Genomic DNA, 9,555 nt, shown 5'->3' with positions numbered 1-9,555 from the left:
TAAATGAGACTAAACATCTGAAGATTTTGTGAGATTCATCATTATAAACACCCATGTATGATGCCTGTTTAATTTACAAAGAGGCCTGTGGCTTCTTAAAATACCTTCTACTATTCATCTATCCAACACATCTGAGAGTAGCTGATATTTGTATGTGGGGCACAGTAACACACCACAGAATTCCCTTGAGATGAGAACCCCAGCAGGGCTCAGGAGCCAGCCCCACAGCATGCCGGGAATAACCCTGCCAACACCAAACCATGGGCAAGAGTCCCCACAGCTGTGCCTCAGGCAGTCCACAGAGCGAAGGGCCTGCATTACTGCGAGCTGGGACAGCTGGCCTGCATTCCAGAGAGCATACCCTAAAGCCTGACGGCATTCCAGGAGCAGCTTTGCAGGGACAGTCACCTTGCCACACTTACTGTTACCTGTGGCTCCTAGAAGCTGCTGCTGGGACAAGCTCACCTCCCTGATATTGATGTAGACATTCAATAAATGGTGCATACTCCAGCGGATACATTTGCCCCGTATGGGCCCTGAAAGGTCAGATCGATGTCCAAATCCCGTTTGACATTTTCCCCAAGCAGGCCCTCCCACACTAAGCACTTTCTGAATAAAGAAATACTTTTAAAGTGGCCAAGGCTACAAAAGAAAAGGGAAGGTTAAGAGTTATTCAAGAGGGCAAGGCTGCCTCCTGCTTTCTCAACTCAGAGCCTTCTGGGGGTACTGTTCGGCAAGTTGATTTAAAGGGCTGGGCCTTTCTTCGCTCAGCAGGACCTGGTTCCAACACTCCTTCAGAGGCTGCAGATGTGTCCCCGGCCTGATCCCCTCAGCAGCATCCCAGCCATTTGCAAATGAAGCGGCAGCAGCTGGAGACTGGGAAACAGATGGTCTTCCTCATTTGAATGGGTTTGATCGGGCTGCTTGAGGCTCAGCAAGTTCAGGCCTGGCCAGCATCGAAATCCGTGCGGAGGCCTGAAGGCACAGAGTTGTGGCCCGGGGAACCGGCAGCCAGCAACTGAATGGGAATGACCTGGTGGACAGGTTCCCCATGCTGCCTTCGGGTGGACGGGACACGATCCCAGCTGGTTTTGCACCGCAGGACCCAAGGAAGGCAGGTCGGAGCCACAGGGATCACTTTTCTCCTGTGTTTTGCAGAGGAAAGAAAAACTCTCCCTCGGGGAATCCTGAGCCGGAGGACCGAAACCCACATTAACTCAGGACATTCCACGTTAAGCGCGGGCGCCACCACAGTTCACCTTTCTTCCCTGCTCCAAACCGCATACTTGCATGGAGGTAAAAGCTTCAAGAAAACAAACAAACAAACTTTGAAGAGTCACTACTTCTCACAACCCTCCAAAGCAGCATTCGGAGGGAAGCTTTAGATCTCAGAAGGGCTGTGCGCGGCTCCCACGAACATAGGCTTCCTGGGACAGGGCATCCCCCGGGCAAGGCACCTGGGAGGAGGCAGACTCGCCATCCTGCCCACACCTGACCTGACTCCCCTGGCCACCCTCCAGCCATCTCTCTGCCTCCACATTGGCCTGGCAAGAAACTCTGCCAATTAGAGGTAGTAACAGAAAAGAGATAGGAAGCAGGCTGAAATGACCCACTCGAGTGGAGGCTGCCGGGATGCCCTTGACCCGCCTCCTCACTCGCCACACCTTCAAGGGCAAGCACCTCGTAAGAGGGGAGAAGGGGGGCCTCTGAGCCCAGCTGCACACATGCACTCAGCAGCCTCTGCTCCGCCTCCATTAACATCAACAGGTGAAGCCAGCAAGGGACAGCAGAGAGGCTAGGCCCTGGACAATCACCTCACTGGACAAGGGGTCAACCTAGCAATGCACCTAGCAGGCCAGGTGGCTGGTACTGATAAGGGTCAGCCTTGCAATGCAGGTGGGTTTGCTGGGGAATCCAGGTGGGTGCCACCTCCTTAAGGGGAAGCCCAGCCTCAGGTGTGGTGGCTAACACGTGTGATCCCAGCGCTCTGGGAGGCCAAGGTGGGAGGATTGCTTGAGCCCAGGAGTTTGAGACCAGGCTGGGCAACAAGTGAGAACCCATCTCTACCAAAAAAAAGAAAAGAAAAAAAAGAAAAATCAGCCTGTGCCTGTAGTCCCAGCTACTCAGAAGGCTGAGGTGGGAAGATCGCTTGAGCCCAGGAGGTCCAGGATGCAATGAGCCGTGATTGCGCCACTGCACTCCAGCCTGGGCGACAAAGCGAGACCCAGTATTAAAAAAAAAAGAAAGAAAGAAAAAAGAAAAAAAGCAGCAGCAGCAGCAGCTTTCTAGTCCCAGTCCCTGGAAACTCCTAAACATGGGGCACATGCCTCCGGCCCATGATTTTCCTTCACAGGATCTTCACCTTTGATTGGATCTAGCCCTTCATTTTTTATTTTTGTTTATTTATTTATTTATTTATTTATTTATTTATTTATTTTATTTTTTTTTTTTTTTGAGATGGAGACTCACGCTGTCGCCCAGGCTGGAGTGCAGTGGCCGGATCTCAGCTCACTGCACCTCTGCCTCCCGGATTCAAACAATTCTCCTGCCTCAGCCCTCCCAAGTACCTGGGACTATAGGCGCCTGCCACCACGCCCGGCTAGTTTTTGTATTTTTAGTAAAGACCAGGTTTCACCATGTTGGCCAGGCTAGTCTCGAACTCCTGACCTCATGATCCACCCACCTCGGCCCCCTAAAGTGCTGGGATTACAGGCTTGAGTCACCGGCACCTGGCCGTAGCCCTTCATTTTTGCAATTATTTGACAAGAGCCTGTCTCCCCCACTCAACTGTTTATTGCTTGCTATTCTATCCCCACAGAATCTGGCACATAGTAGGTCTCAAAAATTATTTGGGGAACAAATGGATGAAAAAACTCAAAGAAACCACAGCAATTACCCTGCAATCTAAAAATCATGTTTATACCATCTTGCCTCTGCCAAGCTCTGAAAGTTGTCATCGCATGGGGAGTTGCAAATTTAAGAGGGAAATTTGTAGCATCTCCTAGTCAAGAACTCTACAGCCAGGCGTGGTGGTTCACACCTGTAATCCCAGCACTTTGGGAGGCTGAGGTAGGTGGATCACCTGAAGTCAAGAGTTCAAGACCAGCCTGACCAACATGGTGAAACCCCGTCTCTACTAAAAATACAATTAGCCGGGTGTGGTGGTGCACATCTGTAATCCCAGCTACTCTAGACGCTGGGGCAGGAGAATCGCTTGAACCCACGAAGCAGAGGTTGCAGTGAACCAAGATCGCGCCACTGCACTCCAGCCTGGGTGACAGAGCAAGAGACTCTGTCTCACAAAAGGAAAAAAAAAAAGGAATTCTACAACTTTCCTCCAAAACTCAACTCCCACTTTGAAACGCCTGGGACCCCGAGTGTTCTGCAATCGCTGTACAAGTAGCCAAGAACAAAGTTCAGCTGGCTAAACCAGCCTTGATTTACCTCCACATTAGCTGGTACTGGGGTTCACTTTTTATTTTTAATACCAAACTGATCTTTGCTTGCTTTAAAAATGGGCTCCATTTCCTGGCCTCTTTTTTTCCCCTAAGGACATCCTTCCTGGCCAAGACTGGAGAAAGAGTAGGTATTTCTGCTTTTGGCCTTTTCATTCTCGGAATTTTTTCTTTTTTGGCTTTCTTAGTCTCTGCTCCTAATCTCTGCAGAAAAGTGACATTAGAAGGGTGGGGGAGGCTTTGGTGCTTGTTTCCATGACCACAGGTTGTGGGAGTCCCGGGTACAGGGGTCTGTCTATGCAGGTAGGCCTTGACTTCCTACCCAATCGTAAATCAGAAATTCTGGGAAGAAAAGCTTGACATAATATCACTGGCAATAGCTGAGGGTTAGCAGGCACTGGGACAAACCAGCAGAGACATCCAGGACAAGGAATAACGGGACGGCCTGCTCTGCTGAGATGGGTCATGCGTCAATGGGCAACAGAGGCCAGCCCTTCTTGTTCTGGACTCCTACGGTGTGGCGCAGCCTGGACCACCAACTGGGACCCAGTCTCCCATTGGTCTCCTTGGCAGCAGTCAGGGTTCACCTCTTTCCAATAAGCCACATGCCACCAGAAGCCATTCTAGAAGAATCACAAAGTATAATTATTAAACATTTTTATTGCCTGGAATTTTTCTTCAAATGACTATAGGAGAATTCGGTATGGATGTGTGAGAAGGAAACAGAATCAACCAGCGGTGTCCCTAACAGGTTTAACAGTCAAATGACAGATTTAGGAAAGAATGAGGGGTCACCACATTCTCCAGCAAAAAAAAAAAACAAACCCTCCTGCTCAGGAAGGAGAAGGGAAATTTTTCTTACACCAACACATTCACCCAAAGACCTGGGCCCACACTCACTAACGATGAGGTCCTGGAGGAGTCACTTGATCCCCAAGAATTTCAGTTACCTTGTCCATAAAATGAGAACAGGAATACCCAAGATGTTCTGGGTTATTAAGATGGGAGATAATATATGTTAAAGTACCTAGCACAGAGTCCAACCATGACAGGCAGTCAATAAATGGTAGCCAGTTATCATCACCACCATCATCATCATCTCAAGGAATGGGCTAAAGAAACACGACCTTGGGCCGGGCGCGGTGGCTCAAGCCTGTAATCCCAGCACTTTGGGAGGCCGAGACAGGCGGATCATGAGGTCAGGTGATCGAGACCATCCTGGCTAATACGGTGAAACCCCGTCTCTACTAAAAATACAAAAAATGAGCCGGGCGAGGTGGCGGGCGCCTGTAGTCCCAGCTACTCAGGAAGCTGAGGCAGGAGAATGGCGTGAACCCGGGAGGCGGAGCTTGCAGTGAGCTGAGATCCAGCCACTGCACTCCAGCCTGGGCGGCAGAGCGAGACTCCGTCTCAAAAAAAAAAGAAAACAAAAAAAAAAACAAACAAAAAAAAAAGAAACACGACCTCATCCATACTGCCCCCACTTCATAGTCTGTCCTACCAAGTAACCTCCATAGGGGTATCACGTGCAAATGCTTGTTCAGCTCCTGTCCGCTTCAGTACTTTGGGTCCCATCACAATTTCCTTAAGCTCCCTTCCATGCTGACGAAAATCTCATCTAGGAGTGTTCAGGAGAGGTCACTACAGGTAAACATGGCAAGGATGACCATAACATGTTATGGCGCTCCCCTCTCCAGCCTGGCCAAAAGCAGAACATACCACACCGCACCCCACCCCAACCGATCCCATAACCCCTCTCCATCCCATACCCCACCCCAACCAATCCCATAACCCCTCTCCACACCGCACCCCACCCCAACCAATCCCATAACCCCTTTCCATCCCATACCCCACCCCAACCGATCCCATAACCCCTCTCCATCCCATTCCCCACCCCAACCAATCCCATAACCCCTCTCCACACCGCACCCCACCCCAACCGATCCCATAACCCCTCTCCATCCCATACCCCACCCCAACCAATCCCATAACCCCTCTCCACACCGCACCCCACCCCAACCGATCCCATAACCCCTCTCCATCCCATACCCCACCCCAACCAATCCCATAACCCCTCTCCATCCCATTCCCCACCCCAACCAATCCCATAACCCCTCTCCACACCGCACCCCACCCCAACCAATCCCATAAACCCTCTCCACACCGCACCCCACCCCAACCGATCCCATAACCCCTCTCCATCCAGTACCCCACCCCAACCAATCCCATAACCCCTCTCCATCCTACATCCCCACCAACCAATCCCATAACCCCTCTCCACACCACACCCCACCCCAACCGATCCCATAACCCCTCTCCATCCCATACCTCACCCCAACCAATCCCATAACCCCTCTCCACACCGCACCCCACCCCAACCGATCCCATAAACCCTCTCCACACCGCACCCCATGCCAACCAATCCCATAACCCCTCTCCATCCCGTACCCCACCCCAACCAATCCCATAACCCCTCTCTATCCTATACCCCAACCCAACCAATCCCATAACCCCTCTCCACACCGCACCCCACCCCAACTGATTCCATAACCCCTCTCCAATGTTCTTCACGGGGCCTAATGGAAATGTGACAGTGTATTTTGTATTTTGAAGCCTCAGACAGAACTCTTTTGCCAAAATACATTGTTCTTCATGAAGTATGTGTCTGCTGTTATTATTACAGAGCTGCAACTGACTTTTTTCAACAGAGGGGGAAAAAATGTCAACCTTGAACCATTTGGACTGCAAGCAGCAGGATGTTCCCATTGCTAAAATCCATGGGCCTTGCAAAAGCCCAAGATAATAAAAAGGGTTGGACAAATCCAGGGCCTAGAGCCAGTTTTACATTTTAATTAATGCAAACACCTCTCATCAGACAATTATCACTATACACTATAAACATCTTATTGGTCCAGGAAATATTAGTTTTAGATTTACTTTGACAGGAAGTGGGACAGGGAAGAAATCGGCATTTAATGAATACCTACTCTGGGCCAGGAAATTCAGTAGGGGCTTTACATTTCATTTGCATTTAATCTGCACATGCACGCTTCAAGATAGATACTATCTTTGAGGCTCATTAGAGGTTATCTAATGTTTCTGAAATCACAGCATCAGTAGATATTGAAGAGATTCAAACCTACCTCCCAAGGTCAAGTTCCCTCTGTTAGTTTCTGTCTCCAGAAAGCATACCACACGCCATCCAAAACGATTTTAATCAATTCTATTTTTAAGAATGGCAGATACAGAATTTAGATTAAATGCAGAGAGGATTCTTATTCTTTTAAAAATTCGACTGGCTTTAAATTTGAAACATTTATAAATGTCCACGACATATATTCAATTGTGCGTCTATTGCAGCCAGGTAGAAATGCAACATGCATTGGTGGAAATCCAGGAGGCTTAGCAGGACAAGAAGGCTCCTTAAGGCAACCACACATCTTTGGGGACAATCCCACTGTCAACTGACAATCTGAACTTTAAGGGTGTTCACAGAGTTTAAACCCTAAACTTAACCATTGCAATGATCTTGACATTCATTTTATAGTACATCCCCCCGAGCACATACACACACCATAGATACACACAGTTGGCCTTTTCAATGTCTGGATACTTTTAAAATATTACAACTGGTCAGTATGGAAAATTTAACAGTAAACTGTCAGGTATAAAAATGGGTCACATATAGTAATATAGGAGCTCAAGGGTTCAAAAATAATCACGACAATTTATATAGTTTATTAACGTTAGAGCTCAGAATTGAGTTGTCTCCAAGAAAGGTGCTACATAAATCATACAAATAAATGCGTCCCTTGTTCTCATTCCTGAATCTATCAGCATTTTCCTTATAAGCTATTTTTAGCCCCCTCATAAAACACATTCAGCATAACCTGAAATTCTCTATGTGTGCATTCTATTCTGAAATGAATTGGAATTTAGCATTCTTTACTTAGACAAGGGGTTAAAGGAAAGAATATACCACAGCTTAGCTCTCTGACTTGGTACTGTCAAAAAGAATCAGAAGTTTTTGGCCAGGCGCGGTGGCTCACGCCGGTGGATCATGAGGTCAGGAGATCAAGACCATCCTGACTAACACTGTGAAACCCCGTCTCCACTAAAAATACAAAAAGTTAGCCGGGCGTGGTGGCGGGCGCCTGTAGTCCCAGCTACTTGAGGCAGGAGAATGGCGTGAACCCTGGAGACGGAGCTTGTAGGGAGCCGAGATCACGCCACTGCACTCCAGCCTGGGTGACACAGCAAGACTCCGTCTCGAAAAAAAAAAAGAATCAGAAGTTTTTAAGAGTGGCATGATGTGGCCAAAGTCCACAATGGCGCAGAATTACTTACGGTATTCCAAAGTGGAGTAAATGACCCATTCAGCATCTGAAAGCTCTGGCACGGTACACGTTTCCCAAACCAAAATTACTGAAAATCTAAAGCATGCCTATTTTACTTGACACACACTCTTCAAGGATGACTGTGGCTTGTCCCAACAATTCATACTTTTGTATGAATATTTAAATGGTAAGAGCTTGAAGTTATATAAATAGAAGTCAGCCACCACATACAAATCACGGTAAGGAAAGAGAAACTTGTAAAAAGTGTGACTTTTGTCTATTACAGAAGGAGACATCTTCAAGATATGAAGGACCACCACAATAACCTGTCCAGCATCTTGTTCAATCAGACCTCTTTTTAAAAGAACTTAGCATCTGAATAGCCAAGGCAATCCTAAACAAAAATAACAAAGCTGGGGGCATCACATTACCCGACTTCAAACTATACTGTAGGGCTACAGTAACCAAAACAGCATGGTACTGGCATAAAAACAGGCACGTAGACCAATGGAACAGAATAGAGAGCTCAGAAATAAGGCTGCACACCTACGACCATCTGATCTTCAACAAAACTGATGAAAACAAGCAATGGGGAAAAGACTCCCTATTCAATAAATGGTGCTGGGTTAACTGGCTGGCCATATGCAGAAGATCAAAGCTGACCCTTTCTTATACCATATACAAAAAATCACCTCAAGATGGAAGAAAGACTTAAATGTAAAACCCAAAACTATAAAACCCTGGAAGACAACCTAGGCAATATACCATCCTGGACATAGGAATGGGCAAAGATTTCATGACAAAGACATCAAAAGCAATCACAACAAAAGCAAAAATTGACAAATGGGATCTAATTAAACTTAAAAGCTTCTACATAGCAAAAGAAACTATCAACAGAGTAAACAGACAACCTATGTAATGGGATAAGATATTTGTAAACTATGCATCTAACAAAGATCTAATGTCCAGCATCTATAAGGAACTTAAATTTACAAAAGAAAAACAACCACATAAAAAGTGGGCAAAGGATATGAACAGACACTTTTCAAAAGAAGACATATATGCATCCCACAAGCATATGAAAAAAACAAAAGCTCAACATCACTAGAGAAATGCAAATCAAAACCACGATGAGATACCATCTCACACAAGTCAGAATGGCTATTAATAAAAAGTCAAAAAATAATAGATGCTGGTGAAGTTGTGGAGAAAACACTTATATACTATTAGTGGCAGTGTAAATTAGCCCAATAATTGTGGAAAGCCATGTGGTGATTACTCAAAGAGCTAAAAGCAGAACTATCATTCGACCCAGCAATCCCATTACTGGGTATATACCCAAAGGAATATAAATCATTCTACCATGAAGACACATGCACACAGATGTTCACTGCAGCACTATTCACAATAGCAAAGACATGGAATCTACCTAAATGCTCATCAATAACAGATTGGATAAATAAAATGTAGTATATATACACCATAGAATACTATGCAGCCATAAAAAAAGACAAGATCATGTCTTTTGCAAGAACATGGATGGAGCTGGAGGCCACTATCCTTAGCAAACTAACACAGGAACAGAAAACCAAATGCTGCATATTCTCATTCATAAGTGGGAGCTAAATGAGGAAAACTCATGAACACAAAGAAAAGAACAACAGACACTGAGGTCTACTTGAGGGTGGAGGGTGGGTGGGAGGAGAGAGAGGAGCAGAAAAAACAGCTGTTGGGCACTAGGCTTAATACCTGGGTGATGAAAC

General features: G+C 46.6%; 1 protein-coding gene across 15 annotated transcripts in view; it reads right to left on the bottom strand.

Annotated features, from left to right (window-relative positions):
* The window catches only part of LOC105469674 (fibroblast growth factor receptor 2), a 122,424-nt gene that overhangs the window by 102,786 nt on the left and 10,083 nt on the right, over positions 1–9,555 (bottom strand). The gene's annotated exons all lie outside the window — the stretch shown is intronic.

This window comes from Macaca nemestrina, chromosome 9 (assembly GCF_043159975.1).
Source record: "Macaca nemestrina isolate mMacNem1 chromosome 9, mMacNem.hap1, whole genome shotgun sequence".
NCBI lineage: Eukaryota > Metazoa > Chordata > Mammalia > Primates > Cercopithecidae > Macaca > Macaca nemestrina.
Note: the sequence above shows the minus strand (reverse complement) of the source record. Positions and strands in the feature narration are given on the sequence as shown.